This window comes from Bombina bombina, chromosome 3 (assembly GCF_027579735.1).
Source record: "Bombina bombina isolate aBomBom1 chromosome 3, aBomBom1.pri, whole genome shotgun sequence".
NCBI lineage: Eukaryota > Metazoa > Chordata > Amphibia > Anura > Bombinatoridae > Bombina > Bombina bombina.
The window spans coordinates 937,103,817-937,128,434 of NC_069501.1; positions in this window are offsets into that span (position 1 = coordinate 937,103,817).

The following is a 24,618-nucleotide window of genomic DNA, read 5'->3' on the forward strand; positions in this document are numbered from 1 at the left end:
ACACCTCACCTTCTCCCCGAAGCCAGGGTACACTACTTTAACCACCCACCAGGTAGATACTCCGGGACAAGCTCCCTTGCGCCAGGCTCTGTACCGAATCCCCGAAGCAGTTAGGACAGGAATGAAGAAGGAGATCGATGAGATGCTCCAGCTCGGGGTAATTGAGCCCTCCGATAGTCCATGGGCCTCCCCAGTTGTCTTGGTGCCCAAGAAAGATGGGACCACCCGGTTCTGTGTAGACTATCGGAGGCTCAATGAAAATACCGTGACGGACGCTTACCCTATGCCCAGGGTAGACGAGCTACTCGATCATATAGCCAGGGGAAATTACCTGACCACTATTGACCTCTGCAAAGGTTACTGGCAGATTCCCCTGGCCCCGGAGGCTATCCCCAAGTCGGCATTCGTCACCCCATTCGGCTTATATCAGTTTAGGGTAATGCCGTTTGGGATGAAGAATGCCCCAGCTACATTCCAGCGCTTGGTGGATAGGCTCCTGGATGGCTTCCAGAGTTTTGCTTGCGCCTACCTGGACGACATAGCGATCCACAGTGAGTCCTGGGAGGACCACTTAGCTCATGTGGGAATGGTTCTGGATCAGATCCGGGCTGCTGGCCTGACTCTGAAGCCAGAAAAATGCCACTTTGGGATGGCCGAGGTACAGTACCTGGGTCACCGGGTGGGGTGTGGAAAGCAGCGACCAGAGCCGGCCAAAATAGAAGCTGTCGCCAATTGGCCCACCCCCATCACTAAGACTCAGGTCCTAGCCTTCCTGGGCACGGCAGGGTACTATAGACGGTTCGTACCAGACTACAGCACACTTGCCAAACCCCTGACTGACTTGACCAAGAAGAACTTACCTCGACAGGTCCTGTGGTCTCCCCACTGTGAAACGGCTTTCCAGGCTCTCAAAAATGCTCTAATTAACGCTCCTGTCTTGGCGGCCCCAGCCCTTAACAAACGTTTTATCGTCCATACAGACGCTTCCATGTTCGGGCTGGGAGCTGTCCTCAGCCAAGTAGGCGAAGATGGAGGGGAGCATCCAGTTGCCTACATCAGCCGGAAGCTCCTGCCCCGCGAAGTCAGCTATGCAGCGGTCGAAAAGGAGTGTTTGGCTTTGGTGTGGGCATTAAAGAAATTGACTCCCTATTTATATGGTCAGGAGTTCACTCTGGTCACCGACCATAACCCGTTGGTGTGGCTGAACCGGGTCTCTGGAGATAACGGCAGGCTATTACGTTGGAGCTTATCGTTGCAACCCTTCAATTTCACCATTACTTACAGACCTGGGAAACAGAATGGCAACGCCGACGGGTTGTCCAGACAAACAGACCTCAGCCCCGCATAACCAGCGGTCTGGACAGCCTTAGTCTGCCCCGAAAAGGGGTCAGACCGTGTCTGCCAGAGTGTTCCACAGAAAGGGAGCACTGTTACAGAAGCATTAGTTATTTTGTTGTGAAGAGCTTATTTCCCAGCAGCAATGCCTGAACCAGCAAGCCAGCGCCTAAGAAGGGCTCCAAGAAAACCGTAACAAGTATCATTTCATAAAGAGTTAACTCTTTTTTTTCAGCTTTTAGAAACTATTGCCTAAATACACATTTTTGCTGGCCTCAGCTCTAAGTTTAGGGATAACCAATCCCATTGTCTAATCACCTCTGGAGCCAGACTGCTAATTGATAAGATGAACTTGTAAACTTGTTATCTTAAGTACTGTAATCCTATTGTGGCCTGTCAAAGGACAGTGCTCTCTATCTAAATGTGTGATGGGGGATTTTGTGCTTCCCCCCCCTCTCCCCCTGGGAGTGCCCTGTGTGCATGTAACCTTAATAAAAAGCAGGCTGGGCATCCCAGTCCTGAGTTCTTGTTTGACCCTCAATCGCAGCGTTGACTCGTTTTTGTGGGCAGAAGGGTATCCTAGCTGTACTACAGCTAAGGGAGATTATTCTATATTTGCGAGACTCATATAGAATACTATGGAAAGCAGCTTCTCCCCTCTTTAGCAATAGGGATCCAGGCTACTAAGCGGTCCATCTCTCAGCGAGACTAAGGGTAACCGTAACAGCAATATTTTGTAAATTATTTTTATCAGACAGTGTTAATATGAGTGTTTTGTACCTTTAAATGTATTTTTGAAGCTTTTTGTGACACTTTTTATTCAAGTGTAACAGATAACCATAGTTCTAAAGTCACCATAACCTGACACATGTTAAATTTAATCGCTCTCAAGTGAACAAGCTTACTTTCAACATTTTTAACATTATCTTGCCCCTCGAGTGCTCAGATACCTGCTTCTTTGTTTAAGCTTACTTTCAACTTGTAACAGGCACGCTACTTCCGACGCACACAAACACCTGTAATAAAGCCCATATTGATTTTGCGTAACAGCGCTCCACTCGTAATCTGGCCCAATATGCATGACGCCACCAGTCATGCTTTTTGCAGGGGTAAAACAAATATTATTATTGCATCCTAATGTCCCTTTATTTATATAGTAATTGATTACATTTTTTTTATTTCTCTTGCATATATTATAGCTTAATAATAGAAATAATAAAACATGTCTTTTTATGCAAATTCCAAGAAATTGTTTTTTCTGCATAGAGAGTAGATGATCTGTCCTAGAGGGAAACAATGTGTTCTGTAAAACCTATATTTGATTTCCATATCTTAATCTGCATGAGCCTTCATGCAGCACTATGCACACATGCCGGCATTAGTCTTTGTTTGACATTATCTTTTTGAATTTTTCATGAAATTCATTCCTGTGCTCATGCATAAAATATCAGAGTATGTGATACAATTAGTGTAACCTCATAAATATTTGTTCTTTAGAGGCAAAACTTCTTAGCTAATAATCTGTAACACACCTGTGGGATTCTATCTCCCCCCCCCCCCCCCCCCCGCATTCTGAAAAAAACCAAAACAATAACAATAGTTTGTTAACAAAATGTTGTTCTTTTGATGTACGGCAAAATACTTTTATCTTCACTTGAAAAGCATGTTTCATCTTTGATGAATAAGAATGTGTTTAAACAAGAATGAAATGCCAGGAACCAAAGAAACTCTGTATCTCTTGAGGAAAAATGTAACTATATGTGCATAGCTAAGTTATGATTACAAAGTATTTGTAAAAAGAGAGGAAAAATGTATTAGACTATACTAATAAAGAAAAATGAGTTAATTCTATCTGAAATGATTTATATTTTTAATAAATGTTATTAAACACAATTTTCTTTACAGTACCGTTATAAATATAATTTGTTTCTTATGTTTAAACTGAATTATCTGTTAATTAAAAAGAAATCTCCTTACACAAAACCATTATCTAGCCTCTGTTTACTACTTAGAAAAGAAAGATAAAAATCACTCAGCCAGCTATAATTGATTACTTTTAAATCTTTTTACCAACAATCCATCTCAACTGACGTATTATTAATCTAGTTGAAAATTGACATTTCCACTGATAAAAACTTGTCTAATTTCTTATTTGTCAGCAGATCATCTGCACAGCTTGAATGGCAACAACAAATGAAAAACATTGACAGAAGGGGAACCTTGAATGACATATTATGTGGATATGTTTGCAACTGCATACTGCAGGATGTGTTTTGGTTAGTTATCTAGTACAGATACAGGGGAAACAAAAAAGGGTAGCAATGGGACTGAGCCAAGTAGAATTTTACAGACAGGGGTCACAGTGGGCTGTCTGATGGTAGATTTAAAGGCAGGAATAGCATCTAGGAACCAACACTCACTCTGATATTCATGCATGAAGGAACCAGGGGAAATACTATTTCAAATTATTGTTTTGTTTTATTTTTTTAATGGGGTCAAATTTGTCAAGAACAAAAGAGAAGAGTACATACTGTATTACAGTGATACAGGAATCAATCAATGGACAAGAACATTACAAGTTCATTTTTGAAGAGTATTAATTTAAAAACATTTCCAGCCTACAAAAAAGTATGTTATCGCCTGCAGAAAAGCATTCCTATTATAAGAGTAACAGTTTTAACTCCATGAACAAATAAACCAAATTATATGCATAAAAAGTTTAAAGCAGATGGAGTGTTTAAAATTAAAATTGAAATATGGAATTTTGTATGAAACAAATGTTCATCTATCTATCTATCTATCTATCTATCTATCTAAATGTATCTATCTATCTATCCATGTATTTATCTACCTATCTTTCTACCTACCTATCTCTCGATCTATCATCTATTGATCTATCTATCTATCTATCTATCTATCTATCTATCTATCTATCTATCTTTCTATCTATCTATCTATCTATCTATCTATCTTTCTATCTATCTATCTTTCTGTCCACCAAAATATATATATACTGTATATATTTAAATATATATATATATATATATATATATATATATATATATATATATATAGGCAATAAAAAACAAGAAATACAGTAGCAGATATATAATGGGAACTTTCACCTTTCAACACTTATATGCTTTTGTAAGCTCAAATTATTCGAATCTGGACTATTCACAAATTCAAAGAATAAAAAATAAATAAGACTAATAAGAACAAGAATAAGAATAAAAAAGGCAATAGAAATAAGTCTGAAAAAAATAAACATGTTACATTCTCAAGTATAGATACAGACTATCAGGACACTAGTGCCCATTCATCAGAAGGAGAACAGTCACAAAACCTCCCTGAACTGGAAAGGACTAGTCTAGACCCTAATCCTGACAGAAAAGAATTAAAAACATTGGTGAAGCTACCTAACCAAACAAGTACACCAAAAAGACCGTTAGGAAAAGCAAGTAATGAACAAACTGAGTCTACCTTTCGTTACCCCAGAAGGGTCAGAAAAAATGTAAAGAAGTAGCAGTCATTAATCTCTCTGATTATACTTTGTCCAGCATAGAATGTAATTTGTTAAATAAAGGTTTGTCATATGCACCAGCACATAATTTTGATTTTGTGAGCACACTTATAGACATTAATAAATTTGTCAGTAAGATTGTTTTAAAAAGGCACTTTAAGGACAACCCAGTTGACCATTCACTTTCAACAACACATATACCCACTAAATATGATACAGTGGGACTCAAATACACTGATTTGTTAGACCTCACTAATTTAACTACTTTACAACAGGAATCTACTAGAATTCCTGACACATTGACTAATAACTGCACATCTTTTACATACAAAAGCACTTATCATTTTTACCCAATTCATTCTAGACATTACCTGTTGGACTTATATCAGAGAGTGGTAGAAAAGGAATTGACTGACTTATTTAGAATGACTGATAATAATTCTCTTAACATACCTAGGGATAACCTCACCCAACGAAAGAGACAAGCAGTAACCAGACTTCAAAAAAATGAGGAACTGGTTATAGTCCAGGCTGATAAGGGAAGGGCGGTGGTGGTTTTGAATAAGAAAGATTATGTTGGCGAAGTTGAGAGCCAATTGAGTGATTTTAGGCTATACACCAAATTAACATTCAATCCCACCACCTCCTTCAAAAACAAACTTAGCCATCTACTGGACTATGCCACTGAACACAATTTTATGGATAAAGAACTAACAGAATATTTATATGTGGAAGAGCCAACTACCCCATATTTCCTCATTGTACCTAAGATACATAAGGGACTGAAAAATCCCCCTGGATGGCCCATTGTGGCTAATAATGGGTCCTTGTGTGAAAGACTGGGAGGTTGGCTCGACCACATTCTTCAACCTATTATGCTGGCACTGCCTGGGTATATTAGGGATAGTACTCACCTGCTAACACAGATCAAAGTCATTACTTGGAGTGACTCTTATGTATGGGCTACTATTGACGTGACTGCCCTTTACTCAAATATCCCCCATTCCAAAGGGCTGGAAGCTATAGACTTTATGCTTCACAGGTACTCAGATTACAGTGATGATTTTATATATCGTTTCTTGTACAAATAACTGAGTTCCTGTTACAGCATAACTTTTTCATTTTCCAAGGTACTTACTACCTACAAAGATGAGGCATGGCTTTGGGGGCTAAATTTGCCCCGCCTTTGCCAATATTTATATGGGGTGCCTAGAATTCAATATGATTTTCTGACTCATTTCCATACACAAATAATGTCATACTTTATGGTTGCTTCATAGATGACATTATTGTCATCTGGGAGACCAGTGGAAGTTGTCCTGCTGACAAATTAGTAGACTTTATGAATAAAAATGAATTCAATTTGACATTCACAGCACAGATACATAGTCAGACCATTGATTTCCTAGACTTAAACTTAAGGGCTATAGATAATAGTATTTCTACATGTACCTATCGTAAACCTTTGGCCAGAAATATAATATTGAGAGCTGACTCCTGTCATCTTAGTCACTTAAAAAGAGGTATTCCACGTATCTCTCACTAATGAAATCCGACAATTTGCAAATAGACTTCAAGAAGCTGAACAAAGAGTGTCAGACTTGGAGGACATTAGCTCAATCCACAGCTCTAAATTAGAAACTGCAGACACAACGCTATCCAAAATACAAGCTAAAATAGAGGATCTTGAAGATCGCTCGCGGAGGAACAATTTAAGAATAATAGGGGTCCCAGAGGGGAAACAACATGAAGATTTGGGAAAATTCATATCTGAAATCTTAGTACAAATACTAGGATTACCTCCCTCCTATCCTCCAATAATAGTTGAAAGGGCCCACAGAATAGGGCGTCAATCTGATGAAGGAAGAGGGAAGACTAGAGCTAGACCAATAATAGCTAAATTACTAAATTTTCAGGATAAGATGGTAATATTCCAGTACTACCGAAAGAATCAACCTATCTCCTTAGGGACAAATAATATACTATTATTCCAGGATTTCTCAGCTGAAACAGCAGGGAAAAGAAAAGAGTTATCCCCTACCTGTACGAAACTTATTAAAGCAGGTTACCGCGCCACCATAATTTACCCAGCTAAATTAAAGGTTACTCTTAACGACGAAGTTCATTTATTTGAATCTGTAGAGAAAGCAGAGAAATTTGCAGAAGAGCTAGGAAGGAACGATAATAGGTGAAAAACCAGCATTTTTTTTCTCCTTTTTCAGATTACAGTTTGAAACGCGATGCAAGGTGAAAGTTTTATTCAGGGGTTATGCAGGGCCCCCGGGGGAATGCCTGCATTAGGAGGGTATATAGCTTCAGGATTTATTTATTTATTTATTTATTTATTTTTTCTCTTTCCTTGTGTTTTTTTTTTTGGGTGGTTGAGAGATGGGTAGGGCAGATAAATGTAAAATAACCTCTTGGAACATTGGAGGTCTCACCTCCCCTATCAAACGAAAATCAGTTTTAGCTCACCTACAAAAAATCGGCACTGATATAGCTATGTTACAGGAAACCCACTTAAATTTGCAGGAAGTGCTAAAATTAAAGTCCTCTTGGGTAAAGGAAGTGTTTGCTTCTACGGGCACAAAAAGGAAGAGAGGCGTGGCAATCCTGTTAGGGAAAAGAATTAATTATGAAACTTTACACAGTATTTCAGACCCGGAAGGGAGATATATAATTTTAAAATTAAAGATAGAAGGAATCCTATATACACTTTGTAATTTATATGCTCCCAATATATTTGATCCAATGTTCTGGGATAATCGGCAATCAAAAATAATTTCTGAATCAACAGGATACCTAATTCTGGGTGGGGATTATAACATGGCTCCACACCAACCCCTGGACAGACTTAGACAGAAGTCTACAGTGGGGAAGAATAAGCGAGATAGCCTGGAAACTAAAATGTTCAAGAAAATCTCTCAAAATTTGTTAGTCAGGGATATATGGAGACTCCAAAATCCAGATCTAAGAGATTTTACCTGTTTGTCTCGAGCTCACAAGACTCTATCCAGAATAGATTTATTCCTTATAGATGAAAGGCTATGCAAAATGAAAACTATAGCCAAAATACTCCCTATCTGTATATCAGATCATAGCCCGATCACAATAGAAATGCAATATAATGACTACAAATTAAGATCCTCTCGCTTCTTTTTCCCCACATGGCTGACGAATGACTTCAAATTTAAAAATTGGTTGAAAAGCAAATATGAAGAATATGCCGAATTTAACAAGACGTATGTTGACCTCCCAGATATTTTCTGGGAGGCTGCAAAGGCATTCCTTAGGGGGGAAATGATTTCATATATTGCTAACAGAAATAGAACACTAAGAATCAGAGAAACAGAAGTGACAAAAGCTGTAACTAACTCATATAATCGTTATTTGCTTGATAACTCCCCGGGAAATTGGATCAGATATATTGGAGCAAAAAATGAAAGAGACTAATTTCTAACCTATAGAGAGAATCAAAAGGAGCTTAAATTTCAGGCAAGACTTTATCGCTATGGCAATAAAGCTGGAAAGTTACTGGCCAATTTGATGAAAAGAGAAAAAAGATCTCCATTAATAGATAAGCTTCTGCATAAGAAGAAAACTCACACAAATGTAGACGATATCTCTAACATTTTCTCAGAATATTTCACAGAGATCTACTCTCTAAGGGACTCAGATAAAATTAAATCAGATGAATTCTGGAGCAAAATTACCCACCCTGTACTTGACGGTGAAAAAATGTTAATGGTTAACTCCCCAATTTCACAGGAAGAAATTCTAAAGATTATTCAGGATCTTCCATCAAACAAGGCTCCTGGTCCGGATGCATTACCAAATGAATTTTATAAACTTCTTGCACCATTCGTTGTTTCACCGTTAAGTAAACTTTTTAACCACATGTTTATCAATGGAAAGGTAGTCTCGCCTCAATTCTGTGCATCCCACACCACTTTGATTCTTAAACCCGGGAAGGATCCGACAAAAAAGGAATCTTATAGGCCCATAGCACTATTAAATTCTGATTACAAGATCTTGACCTCTATTTTAGCCAAAAGACTGCAACTGGTACTTCCAGAAATAATACATAAAGACCAAGCAGGATTTTTGCAGAAGCAAAATTTAACAGCAAAGATTAGGGAAGTATTAGTCACTATAGACTATTTTAAATCTACTGAGTTGGAGGGGCAGAGGAGAGAGGGGGACTCCCCAGATCTAGCAATTGTTTCAATTGATGCAGAAAAAGCATTTGATTCAATCCATCAGGATCACCTGCTCTTGTCTCTCCACAAGTTTGGCTTCAGTGGGCACTTCCCTAAATTTGTGGAGAATCTATATAAAAATTCATTCACCAGGTTAATTGTCAATAATACATTATCTTCTGAAATACGACTGGAAAGGGAAACGCGTCAGGGATGCCCCCTCTCTCCTCTCCTCTTCAATATTTCAATTGAACCGCTGGCAATAGCGATAAGAACACAAATAAAAGGAATCAAAATAGGTAGAGCAGAGCTTAAAATTGCGTTATACGCAGATGACATCCTGCTTTATATTTCTAATACGCAAAATAATATACCTATACTTATTTCAATTACAGAACAATTCGGATCTTTCTCGGGTTATAGGATCAATGCGCTAAAATCTGAACTATTATGGATTAGAAAAAACCCAGACTCCTCAATAGAAATTCCTTTTAGAGTCTCAGAATCATTTAGATATCTAGGGATAATGATCACTTCCGACCTAGATAAATGCTATGATCTTAATGTAAAACCAGTACTGAGAGAGATTGAGGCGAGTTTAAAATTATGGCAAAATTTCCCTCTCTCGATCTCAGGTCGTATTGCCGCATTTAAAATGATCTTGCTCCCAAAGTTATTATTCATTTTACAGAACACTCCAATAATTCTTAAAAGGAAGGATATTGAAAAAATTAATAGTATGATGAGAATTTTTAAATGGCAGAATAAAAAACCAAGAATTTCGTTAATGAAACTCTCACTTCCCAGGAAGTATGGTGGACTTGCATTGCCGGATATTCAATTCTACAACCTGGCCTCACTGGCACGAATAGTTGTAGATTGGATTCTAAATAAAGATTATGTAATAAACAATGAACTTGGAAAAAAATGTAAGTCTACCATATCTTCCCACAGCTTTAATACACTGCAATCCTAAAACAGTTCCCCAGGAAATTAAAATATTCAAAACATTAATCTATCCACTACAGGCATGGAGGAAGATATGTAGGTTGCTATCCATCAAAGGAAATGTCTCCAATTATATGCCAATTAAATGGAACCCTAAATTCCAAGCGGGACTACAATCGGCACCTTTCCAAAAATGGCATACATTAGGTTTGAATAATGTCTCTCAGATGATAGACTGGAATGGCCATTGTATTAAAACATTTGAGAGTTTAAAAAGAGAATTCAGTCTTAGTAATAAAGAATTTTTTGCATATTTACAAATTAGACACTTCATAACTAAGATGATAAATTAATCTGGCTGGAACTGGTCCTGGGGGAAGTTGGAGAATTGGCTGGTGTTAGCTAAAAATGGGTTTATGTCAATTTCACCATGCTATCAATTATTAATATCTAAAAAAGGGGAGATGGATTTAGGAAACTTAACAGTTGTATGGGATTCTATGATAACCCAACATCCCATAAATCTAAATAAAATCCAGGCTTCTATTTCAAAAGTATCACAAATTACTCTATCGGCCACATGGAGAGAATCCCATATTAAGTTACTGTATAGGACTTATTATACCCCGAAAAAAGGGACAAGATGTGGGAATATTAATTTTTGTATATGCCCAAAATGTTCATTACCATTGGCAGACCTTATCCATATGATTTGGGAATGCCCTAAGATTAAAATTTTTTGGGCTAAAACAGAATACTGGATTAATCAAGTTTTAAAAATCTCTCCTCTGAGGTTGGACATAGTTTCTGTAATCCTTCTATGGGAAGCAACGAAAGACCTCCGGAAGCATAATAAAATAGTGAATATGATTATTATGGCGGCAAGATATTTAATCTTTAAAAAATGGAAAGGAAGGGCAAGCCCCAGTATAAATGAGCTTAAAAATTGCCTAAAAAAACAATATATGATAGAGCAAAGAGACACCAACATAGAAGAAGAGAATGACATTGAAGGCTTCTTTAAAAAATGGACAACTTTCATTAAAATATTTCCATTGAATGAAAGAGAACATTTGATATACCCATTTAGGAACTCAGAATTGGTACTCCTGGGACTATGATAGTCTCTCTTGCTCATCTCTCGGCCCCCCTCCCCTCCCACCTTTTCTTGTGGGTTTTTTTTGTTTTGTTTTGTTTTGTTTCTCTCCTATGTTGATGGTTATATGTTGTGTTTGATGTTAGTATGCCTAGTACTATTGGGTTGGGTAGGCCCTCCCTCCCTTAGTGGATTAGGAATGGTAGGCTGGCTGATTTTCATATGAATAATTGATTTAAGATGGAAAGGGAAGTAAAGGGTAAAATTTAACTATCATTTTGGCTGTTATTTATAGTATGACAAAAGGATGTAAATCATGGTATATGTTGCATTTGAAAGTTTAATTTACATTAGTATCCTGTGAAAAAGAATAAGCACTATATCATTATGCTTTACTTGTTTGATATGAATATCCCGAAGCTAGGGAAAAAATAGAAAAAATGAGGTTGAGACTATTTCTTTTTCTTTCTACTTTGTTTTTGTGATGCAACAATATGTTTTGTTATGATGTGTATACTGTTAATATTTTTCTTTGGTATTTATGCATTTTTGCTGATATATTATATCTATGTTGTATTGTGATCTTAACCTCAATAAAAAAAAAAGAGGTATTCCGAAGGCCCAATACTTACGCCTGAGGAGGAATTGTACAGAATTAACAGAGTACTATTCCCAGGCCAAGAAATTAACCAATAGGTTAACAGACAGAGGCTATCAAAGGAATTTGCTACTAAAAATAGAAAAACAAGTGGCAGATTTGAATAGACAAAATTTACTCCAAGGAAGAAATAATCTTGAAAAGACTACCACGATTGATAAGACTGTACTACCTAACCAAAATCTCTTGTTTATTACACAATTTAGTAAATAATACAATCAAATCTGTAGTATTGTAAAGAATAATTTGGTCATTTTAAAAGGAGATGAGGCCCTGAAAGATATCTTAACATCAGGAGTCAAGTGTATAGCATGTAAAGCCCCTACTATAAGAGATATAACCAGCAAACAGTTTATTGACAAAGTAACAGTCGGCTCCCACTGATTAAGCCCAAAACCGGGATGTTTTAAATGTGGTCATGTACCATGTAAAGGTTATACTTGTATAACTGTGACTGACACTTTTTCTTCAAAAGTCACTAATCAAGTATTCCATATTAGGGATATGATTGACTGTAATCCCCAATATGTTATTTATCTAATTAATTGTTTATTTTGTTCTTGCTAATACGTAGGTATAACTACCTGCCCTCTGAAAGATAGAATTCGTGAGCACTTGCGTTCTTTGGATGATAAAGAACCAAGAATGCCAGTAGCTAAACATTATAGATTACATGGTATGGGATCTAAATATTTCTCATTTATTGGCATTGACATAATTAAAAAACATCCCAGGGGGGGAGATATGGAAAAATGCCTCAGGAAAAAAGAAGTTTTCTGGATTGTCAAATTGCATACCAGGGCACCAGAGGGCATCAACAAAAGGAAGGATGTTGATTTATTTGTTGAGTAGCCCTCTGTTTCCCTGGTATCTTTTCAAAGTTTGACTTCATTTCTGATTTTTCTATTATGGCCAAATCTTTAATGTTCCTTATATCCTTTTAATCTTAACAAATTAGTATAGATTATAAGCCAAAGTATTGTCTCCTCATAAGTTTTTGATTCTTCCTATTTTTATAAATTCAAAACTTATTATTTTATTCATGTGAATTTCTTTTGCATGTTTATTTTTAATCACATTTTTATACACATATTATGATTTTTTATTTATTTCTTATGTGTAACCGTTTTCTTTATGTTTCAGGACTGTATATTTACATTGTAATTATTATTTTTATTTTTTATTTTTAAATCATGGGCTGAGGAATTGTTGCCCGTTTACTTAGCCCTGTTAGGATTGAACATTTGTTATTTAACTCCTCCAGCCTGCATGTCTTTTTACTTTTATTTGTATTTTTATTCTTTGTATAATTTTTTACACTTGAGGATATATTTATCACCACATTTGATCTGTATATATTAGGAGTTCTGTTATGTTTTCGCTTGCACATTTATATTTGTAAAAAAGGATGAGTGATCTATCTGCAACAAATCACCTTGTTATTACATCCTACAGGTATAACCATTGTGTTTTTTGGCTTAATGGGGCCCTGATTGGTTGCCTTGTTGCATTTAAGTTCACCCACACCTTGAACACATCATCTCTGATGAAGCGCATGTGCGCATACCCAAAACGTGCCAGGTGTTAAGGCTTTGTTCTCACCTATGTACTAGCACCTGTTTTGAACTGACCTTGGGTGAAGCATCGGCCTCGCTTTGTCCTCCCTCGGGGATCTTATATATATATATATATATATATATATATATACACATTATATACAAATGCAGAAAAAGTGGCACACACTAATGGAGCAACTACCCGGTGCACTGCAAAATGAAGTATTGCATGTAGATAAACTTTCCAAATACACACTCGGCCTAAGTGTTGTAGGTATCCGGAAAAAACAGCAGGCAACACAGGGAATTCAATCAGAAAAAGCCTTTATTCCAATAACCCATAACGTTTCGGTCTACACCTAGACCTTTATCAAATGGCTCCATTTGATAAAGGTCTAGGTGTAGACCGAAACGTTATGGGTTAAGGCACTGCTGTTTTTCCAAGGATTGGAATAAAGGCTTTTTCTGATTGAATTCCCTGTGTTGCCTGCTGTTTTTTCTGGATACCTACAACACTTAGGCCGAGTGTGTATTTGGAAAGTTTATCTACACATTATATATAGATATATATAGATATATATATATATATATATATATATATATATATATGTATATATAGCACATACTCCATAAATCCAATGAAAAAGACCAGACATATGGTTCATTAATTGGGACAACATGAATTCATACTCATTAAATAGTTTATTACCCACTTTAACTTCAGTGGGAATAATTAAGATACATAAATATAGACACCATATAGATCCAACATATAAATGACTCCCTAACTGCTACATACAAGTCCTTACTGTATATTCAGAAATATCCCATTAAATAAAATGGTCTAAAATGGTCAAACAATCTTAAATAAGAAGTTAAAGTCCAAGCATAGGATCCTAATGATATTAACCAGAAGAGTTAAAGCATATCAATCATGCAAAGCAACAGGTTAAAGCCAGGTTCCATAATGCAGCCAGTGTTAAGCCAAGCAAAAGCAGGGAACTCCTTTTATAATAGTTCAGCAGGAAAAAGCAGATAATATTTTAAGTGATGTCACATATATGATGATGTTTGGATATAGAACAAAGATTTCTTATGCAGTCCTCCTAGGGTAGTAGTTAAGCAGTTTAGCTCACCGTACATAATGTACATTAATGCATTTGATCTTCAGCTTCAGTGCTCAAGCTACTCAAGGTGTCAGCTGTATCCACCGTGAGAGTGACATCTTACTGCCACCACTCCACCGGATTCATCCATAACCCATCCAGATAATACTCAATACATCCACTAACTGGACAACTCAGTTTTACATTCGGTTGCAGCCAAAGATTCTTCCAAACAAACCTCCACATGCACGGAGCTCCAGTGGGCATGGCTAACAACGCTACACGTGTTTCACCTAACAAACAATCTAATTGGGCTTCCTCAGGCATGTGATCAATGCTTTACATAAGTAGTATGCTGTATTTATTTTCTAAGTATTACGCAAGTATGATCCAGTCATTAAAATAGTGCTATTATGAGAAATACAATTTTAATATTTTTTTTAATAGCAGCTATGTTGTGGAATGTTCATGAAAAATACAAAATTAAAAGTTGAAAGTGAATAAATTCTGAGTATAAAATCTAAATGTAAAAAACTCTTATTTTACTGAGTACTATATTATAATGAATTTGTAATTCTTTCAACTCAAAAAATGTAAGGCAGACACCTTAGGGACTTATTCTCTTAAACCATCAGCTAATATTATCTAAAAAAATTCATTGCTACTGCAATGTCCTTCAAAAGATCCTGGAAAGGCAAATTGCACCACAAAAGTGGTAGGAGAGACACATATAATACAATATAATGCTTAATAAAATAAGCAGTTTAAAATAATATTGAAAATATAAAGTACAAATCATAATTAAAGTATGCATTTAAAAGTTTTATTGGTAACACTCATTAAAATGTGTATTAAGTATGCAGCAAAATTCTCATTTAAATTATGCAGAAAACTCTTATTGAAAGTTAGCATAAAAATGTATTTAGTGTGCACAGTAAAGTGCAAGATGCTTTTTAAATTGTACAAGTTTCAAATAAATAGTGCAGACTGCTGATACCTAGACTTTGAAAGAAGGAAAGGATCCCTACCATGACCAACTAGAAGGAGTAAGTTAAATTTACTCTGTCTAAAAATAAATGACTTACATCTAACAGATTGGATTTTTACAGAGACATGAGCCTTATCTGAAAATCTTTTACTACCTAATTCCCTATAATCCTCCTTTTTTTTTTATTGGACAAACCCTAAATCGATATATATATATGAAATACTTATCTCTTATATAATGCTAACTTTGTTTTAATATTCTCAACTGGACTTTCAGACAGACCTTTATAAACTTCACCTACATACAACTGATGATAAAAATCAGCGAGACCAATTTTTTTAAAATTCTTACAGCATTTCACAAGACTTGTGAGAGAGCTTACTGCATACACTGGGAACTCACCTGTTCAGCCCTGGGAACTCCCCTCTCCGTCCCACTTTCTGAAAAACAGAATTTATGCTTACCTGATAAATTACTTTCTCCAACGGTGTGTCCGGTCCACGGCGTCATCCATTACTTGTGGGGATATTCTCCTCCCCTACAGGGAAAGGCAAGGAGAGCACACAGCAAGAGCTGTCCATATAGCTCCCCCTCTGGCTCCGCCCCCCAGTCATTCGACCGACGGTTAGGAGAAAAAGGAGAAACTATAGGGTGCCGTGGTGACTGTAGTGTATAAAGAAAAAGAAAAAATTTTCAAACCTGATTAAAAAACCAGGGCGGGCCGTGGACCGGACACACCGTTGGAGAAAGTAATTTATCAGGTAAGCATAAATTCTGTTTTCTCCAACATTGGTGTGCCCGGTCCACGGCGTCATCCATTACTTGTGGGAACCAATACCAAAGCTTTAGGACATGGATGAAGGGAGGGAGCAAATCAGGTTACCTAAACAGAAGGCACCACGGCTTGCAAAACCTTTCTCCCAAAAACAGCCTCCGAAGAAGCAAAAATATCAAATTTGTAAAATTTGGCAAAAGTGTGCAGAGAAGACCAAGTCGCTGCCTTACATATCTGATTAACAGAAGCCTCGTTCTTGAAGGCCCATGTGGAAGCCACAGCCCTAGTGGAGTGAGCTGTGATTCGTTCAGGAGGCTGCCGTCCGGCAGTCTCATAAGCCAATCGGATAATGCTTTTCAGCCAGAAAGAAAGAGAGGTAGCAATAGCTTTTTGTCCTCTCCTCTTACCAGAGTAAACGACAAACAAGGATGAGGTTTGTCTAAAATTCTTTGTTGCTTCTAAATAGAACTTTAAAGCATGGACTACATCTAAATTGTGTAACAAACGTTCCTTCTTTGAAACTGGATTCGGGCACAGAGAAGGAACAACTATTTCCTGGTTAATATTCTTGTTGGAAACAACTTTTGGAAGAAAACCAGGCTTGGTACGCAAAATAACCTTATCTGAATGGAACACCAGATAGGGTGGATCACACTGCAAAGCAGATAATTCAGAAACTCTTCTAGCAGAAGAAATAGCAACCAAAAACAGAACTTTCCAAGATAGCACGTGATATCTATGGAATGTAAGGGTTCAAACGAAACCCCATGAAGAACTGAAAGAACTCCAAGGAGGAGTCAAGGGTCTGTAAACAGGTTTGATTCTGACCAAAGCCTGTACAAAAGCTTGTACCTCTGGCACAGCTGCCAGTCGTTTGTATAACAAGACAGATAAAGCAGAAATCTGTCCTTTTAGAGAACTCGCTGACAATCCCTTATCCAAACCTTCTTGGAGAAAGGAGAGGATCTTAGGAATTTTAATCTTACTCCAGGAAAATCCCTTGGATTCACACCAACAGATATATCTTTTCCATATTTTATGGTAAATCTTTCTAGACACAGGTTTTCTGGCTTGGACCAGAGAATCTATCACTGAATCTGAAAACCCACGCTTGGATAAAATCAAACGTTCAATTTCCAAGCAGTCAGCTGCAGAGAAATTAGATTTGGATGTTCGAATGGACCTTGTACTAGAAGATCCTGTCTTAAAGTTAGCTTCCATGGTGGAGCCGATGACATATTCACCAGGTCTGCATACCAAGTCCTGCGCGGCCACGCAGGAGCTATCAGAATCACTGAGGCCTTCTCCTGTTTGATCCTGGCTACAAGCCTGGGAAGGAGAGGGAACGGTGGAAACGCATAAGCTAGGTTGAACGACCAAGGCGCCACTAATGCATCCACTAGAGTGGCCTTGGGATCCCTGGATCTGGACCCGTAGCAAGGAACCTTGAAGTTCTGACGAGACGCCATCAGATCCATGTCTGGAATGCCCCATAATTGAGTCAACTGGGCAAACACCTCCGGGTGGAGTTCCCACTCCCCCGGATAGAAAATCTGACGACTCAGATAATCCGCCTCCCAGTTGTCTACTCCTGGGATGTGGATTGCAGATAGGTGGCAGGAGTGATCCTCCGCCCATTTGATGATCTTGGATACCTCTCTCATCACCAAGGAACTCCTTGTTCCTCCCTGATGGTTGATGTAAGCTACAGTCGTCATGTTATCTGACTGGAATCTTATGTATCCGGCCTTCGCTAGATGAGGTCAAGCCCGGAGAGCATTGAATATCGCTCTCAGTTCCAGGATGTTGATCGGGAGAAGAGACTCTTCCCGAGACCATAAACCCTGAGTTTTCAGGGAAGCCTGATAGACTGGCGTCGGTCGTGACAATGACCCACTTTGGTCTGCAGAAACTCATTCCCTGAGACAGGTGATCCTGTCTACTGGAGCATGCACAGTTGTAATGGTCTTAGATGAATTCGAGCAAAAGGAACTATGTCCATTGCTGCAACCATCAACCCTACTACTTCCATGCACTGAGCTATGGAAGGCTGCAGAATAGAGAGAAGAACTTGACAAGCGTTTAGAAGCTTTGACTTTCTGACTTCTGTCAGGAAGATCTTCATTTCAAAAGAATCTATTATTGTTCCCAAAAAGGGAACTCTTGTCGACGGAGACAGGGAACTCTTTTCTACGTTCACCTTCCACCCGTGAGATCTGAGAAAGGCTAGAACAATGTCTGTATGAGCCTTTGCCTTGGAAAGAGACGACGCTTGAATTAGAATGTCGTCCAGATAAGGTGCCACTGCAATGCCCCTTGGTCTTAGAACCGCTAGAAGGGACCCGAGCACCTTTGTGAAAATTCTTGGAGCAGTGGCTAGTCCGAATGGGAGAGCCACGAACTGATAATGTTTGTCCAGAAAGGTGAACCTTAGGAACTGATGATGATCTTTGTGGATAGGAATATGTAGATATGCATCCTTTAAATCCACGGTAGTCATATATTGACCCTCCTGGATTGTAGGTAAAATTGTTCGAATGGTTTCCATTTTGAACGATGGAACTCTGAGAAATTTGTTTAGAATTTTTAAATCCAGAATTGGTCTGAAAGTTCCCTCTTCTTTGGGAACTACAAACAGATTTGAGTAAAAACCCCTGACCTTGTTCCACAGTTGGAACTGGGTGTATCACTCCCATCTTTAACAGGTCTTCTACACAATGTAAGAATGCCTGTCTACTTATTTGGTTTGAAGATAAGTGAGAAATGTGGAACCTTCCCCTTGGGGGTAGTTCCTTGAATTCTAGAAGATAACCCTGAGAGACTATTTCTAGTGTCCAGGGATCCTGTACATCTCTTGCCCAAGCCTGAGCAAAGAGAGAGAGTCTGTCCCCTACTAGATCCGGTCCCGGATCGGGGGCTACCCCTTCATGCTGTCTTGGTAGCAGCAGCAGGCTTCTTGGCCTGTTTACCGTTATTCCAGCCTTGCATTGGTTTCCAAGCTGGTTTAGTCTGGGAAGCGTTACCCTCTTGTCTAGAGGCTGCCGAGTTAGAAGCCGGTCCGTTCCTGAAATTGCGAAAGGAACGAAAATTGGACTAATTCTTAGCCTTGAAAGGCCTATCCTGTGGGAGGGCATGGCCCTTTCCCCCAGTGATGTCTGAAATAATTTCTTTCAATTCTGGCCCAAAAAGGGTCTTACCTTTGAAAGGGATATTAAGCAATTTTGTCTTGGAAGATACATCTGCCGACCAAGACTTTAGCCAGAGCGCTCTGCGTGCCACAATTGCAAACCCTGAATTTTTCGCCGCTAATCTCGCTAACTGCAAAGCGGCGTCTAAAATAAAGGAATTAGCTAACTTAAGTGCGTGAATTCTGTCCATGACTTCCTCATACGGAGTCTCCCTACTGAGCGACTTTTCCAGTTCCTCGAACCAGAACCACGCCGCTGTAGTGACAGGAATAATGCACAAAATAGGTTGAAGGAGGTAACCTTGCTGTACAAAAATCTTTTTAAGCAAACCCTCCAATTTTTTATCCATAGGATCTTTGAAAGCACAATTGTCCTCAATGGGAATGGTCGTGCGTTTGGCTAGTGTAGAAACCGCCCCCTCGACCTTAGGGACTGTTTGCCATATGTCCTTCCTGGGGTCGACCATAGGGAACAATTTCTTAAATATAGGAGGAGGGACAAAAGGTATACCTGGTTTCTCCCACTCCTTATTCACTATGTCCGCCACCCGTTTAGGTATCGGAAAGACATCAGGGTGCACCGGGACCTCTAGGAACTTGTCCATCTTGCACAAGTTTTCTGAGATGACCAAATTGTCACAATCATCCAGAGTAGATAGCACCTCCTTAAGTAATGCGCGGAGATGCTCTGATTTAAATTTAAATGTCACAACATCAGGTTCTGCCTGCTGAGAAATTCTTCCTGTATCAGAAATTTCTCCATCTGAGAAACCCTCCCTCACTGCCACTTCAGACTGGTGTGAGGGTATGACAGAAAAATTATCATCAGTGCCCTCCTGCTCTACAGTGTTTAAAACAGAGCAATCGCGCTTTCTCTGAAATGCTGGCATTTTGGATAAAATATTAGCTATGGAGTTATCCATTACTGCCGTCAATTGTTGCATAGTAACAAGCATTGGCGCGCTAGAAGTACTAGGGGTCGCCTGCGCGGGCATAACTGGTATAGACACAGAAGGAGAAGATGTAGAACTATCTCTACTTCCTTCATCTGAGGAATCATCCTGGGCAACCTTACTATTTGTGACAATACTGTCCTTACTGTGTTTGGAACGCTATGGCACAATTATCACCTATATTTGAAGGGGGAACCACATTGACTTCCATACATACAGAACATGATCTATCTGAAGGCACAGACATGTTAAACAGGCTTAAACTGGTTAATAAAGTACAAAAACCGTTTTAAAACAAAAACGTTACTGTCTCTTTAAATGTTAAACAGGGCACACTTTATTACTGAATATGTGAAAAACTATGAAGGAATTATTCAATCTTTACCAAATTTTGACCACTTAATGCATTCAAAGTATTGCACCCCAATTTTCAAGCTGTTAACCCTTAAAATGTGGAAACCGGAGCCGTTTGCAATTTTAACCCCACTACAGTCCCAGCCACAGCCTTTGTTGTGACTTCAACTATACCAGGGGGGTATTTCAAGCCTTCTAGGAACTTTTTCAGTGGACACCAGACCCTCTCACATGCATCTGCATGCACTGTACTTAAAAGAAACTGTGCAATAATGGCGCGAAAATGAGGCTCTGCCTAATACAGTGAAAGGCCCTTCCTGACTGGGAAGGTGTCTAAACTATTGCCTGGTGATAAAAAACGTTCCCCAAACAATAAAAGTGTGAAATCCACTTCAAACTTTAAATAAAAACTTAAATAAACAATCGATTTAGCCCTTAAGAGTGTCCACCAGTTAATAGCCCATAATAAGCCCTTTATTCTTTCTAAGTCTAAGAAAATGGCTTACTGATCCCCATGAGGGAAAAATGACAGCCTTCCAGCATTACACAGTCTTGTTAGAAAATGGCTAGTCATACCTTGAGCAGAAAAGTCTGCAAACTGTTCCCCCCAACTGAAGTTCTCTCATCTCAACAGTCCTGTGTGGGAACAGCAATAGATTTTAGTTACTGCTGCTAAAATCATACTCCTCTTTTAAACAGAACTCTTCATCTCTTTCTGTTTCAGAGTAAATAGTACATACCAGCACTATTTTAAAATAACAACAAACTCTTGATAGAAGAAATAAAAAACTACAACTAACACCACAAACTCCTCACCATCCCCGTGGAGATGCTACTTGTTCAGAGCGGCAAGGAGAATGACTGGGGGGCGGAGCCAGAGGGGGAGCTATATGGACAGCTCTTGCTGTGTGCTCTCCTTGCCTTTCCCTGTAGGGGAGGAGAATATCCCCACAAGTAATGGATGACGCCGTGTACCGGACACACCAATGTTGGAGAAATGTGTTTTATTTTACAATAGAGAAAAGTGCAATGTAAGTTGAAAAGATACACAGAAATATAATGTTTCTGCACTAACCTTCAGGCCCTTCAGACCGCTGCTCCTTAACTCATCCGCCACGTCTGAGGTGGCGGACAGCAATCATCCCGATCAGTTACGATAGGGATGATTGAAACCCCCTGCTAGTGGCAGATTAGCCACAAATGTGCAGGGGGTGGCATTGCACAAGCATTTCACTAGAAATGCTTGTGTAATGTTAAATAATTTAGTGATGTTGGGCAGACATGATCAAGTAACACAGAAACTTTGCAAACATGATTAGAATTTGTAAAATCACTTCTGGATTTAAATCTATTACAATATAAAAAAATGAAAGTACAATTGAATGTAATAATACTGAAAGACCAAAACTGAAGTGTAAAGTAATATAAAATACAAAGCACAAAGTATAAGTTTGACAAAACTCTCATATCATGCAGTGTTATATTCCACTTGGCCTGTCTCTCTTTCAGATACTGAAATGAGAGGGATATTTAAGTGCTGGAGAGTTCCACCCCCTTTTTTTATCATTCAGTGAGTTCAGCCCCTGTGAAGTCTGCACTACAATTTCTCTACAAGCAGGAGAATATTTAAAGCCCTAAGTACTGGCCTTTGAGCAAACAGTAATAAAGATAAGGACTAGCCTACTGTGGGCTAGATTACAAGTGGTGAGCTAAACTTTAGTAAGTAGAAAATAAACACAACCACTTGAGCGCAAACTAAATTTAAATAAAAATATAATATAAATATTGTAAAAAAAGTTATAAGGGTTCAAAGGTATATGGTATGACAAGGTGTTTGATTGGAAAGACATAATATACATGCATATACATGTCTAAATATGTGTGTATGTGTATGTATATACATATATTATCAGAGGTTTTTACTAGCTTGCATAAAGGGTTAATTTTTCGTGGGCACTCAGTTTGTTATGTGAATTTGGGACAAACGTTTTTGTGTCTGGGAGTAACGTTTTCTGTTTTATTGGACATTTGCTTGAGGGTTCTTTGGGGTTGTTTATAACCCACATGGCTTTCAGGCAGGGTTTGTTAGTTCTGTGTAGGCCCCAGCAACATCGAGTGAGGTGGGCGGGGCCTACATTTACAAGCAGCAAGCAACTTCTCCTGAGGTCCTGATAGTCTTCTGAGGGACTAATTGAAGCTTTAAACCCCATATTATTGCTTCCTAAGGGTAGGTAGGGCCACAGCAGAGCTGTGGCAAGGTGCCTTAGGGGGTTTTAACCGGTTGTAGACATATTTCAATCCGTTATTTCATTTTGGGGTTTATTGCTTATTAACTTGTGGTGCAATCCTTCTAAAGCTTAGTGGGTACATTGTTGAAGCAATTTTAACCTGTTTTACAGTTTGTGTATGCCTTTTTTTTCTCTTAAAGGCACAGTACCGTTTTTGCAAATTGTGGTTTTTTCATTAAATAAAGTGTTTTCCAAGCTTGCTTGCTTTATTACTAGTCTGTTAAACATGTCTGACACTGAGGAAACTCATTGTTCAATTTGTTTAGAAGCCATTGTGGAGCCCCCTCTTAGAATGTGTCCCACTTGTACTGATATGTCTATAAATTGCAAACAGCATATTTTGACTTATAAAAGTTTGGCATTAGATGATTCTCAGACAGAAGGAAATCAGGTTTGGCCATCTAGTTCTCCCCAAGTGTCACAACCAGTAACACCCGCACAAGCGACGCCAAGTACTTCTAGCGTGTCTAATTCTTTCACCTTGCAAGATATGGCTTCAGTCATGAATACTACCCTCACAGAGGTTTTATCTAAGCTGCCTGGGTTGCAAGGGAAGCGCAGTAGCTCTGGGTTAAGAAAAAGTGCTGAGCCTTCTGACGCTTTAGTAGCCGTATCCGATATTCCCTCACAATGTTCTGATGTAGGGATGAGGGATTTGCTGTCTGAGGGAGAGATTTCTGATTCAGGAAAGATGTTCTCTCAGACAGATTCAGATATGACGGCATTTAAATTTAAGCTAGAGCACCTCCGCTTATTGCTCAGGGAGGTTTTAGCTACTCTGGATGATTGTGACCCTATTGTAGTTCCAGAGAAATTGTGTAAAATGGACAAATATTTAGAGGTTCCTGTTTACACTGATGTGTTTCCGGTCCCTAAGAGGATTTCAGACATTGTTACTAAGGAGTGGGATAACCAGGTATTCCGTTCTCTCCCCCTCCTGTTTTTAAGAAAATGTTTCCCATTTCTGACACCATAAAGGACTCATGGCAGACGGTCCCTAAGGTGGAAGGAGCTATTTCTACCCTGGCTAAGCGTACAACTATACCTATTGAAGACAGTTGTGCTTTCATTGATCCTATGGATCAAAAATTAGAGGGTCTCCTAAAGAAAATTTTTGTTCATCAAGGTTTTCTTCTTCAACCTATAGCACGCATTATTCCTGTAACCACTGCAGCTGCCTTTTGGTTTGAGGTTCTAGAAGAGACTCTTCAGATGGAGACCCCACTAGATTATATTTTGGACAGAATTAAGGCTCTTAAGTTGGCTAATTCTTTAATTACAGACGCCGCTTTTCATCTTGCTAAATTAGCGGCTAAGAATTCAGGTTTTGCCATTTTAGAGTGTAGAGTGTTATGTCTTAAGTCCTGGTCAGCTGATGTGTCATCTAAATCTAAGCTTTTGCATCTCAGACCACTGCAACTATGCATGCTCAATCAGTGGAATGGGGATTATGTGGATTTATCTCCTCAGATAAATCTGGATCAAGAGACCAGAGACTCTCTTCTTTGGTGGTTGTCACAGGATCATCTGTCCCAGGGAATGTGTTTCCGCAGGCCAGAATGGGTTATAGTGACGACAGATGCCAGACTTCTGGGCTGGGGTGCAGTCTGGAATTCCCTGTAAGCTCAGGGTTTGTGGACTCGGGAGGAGGC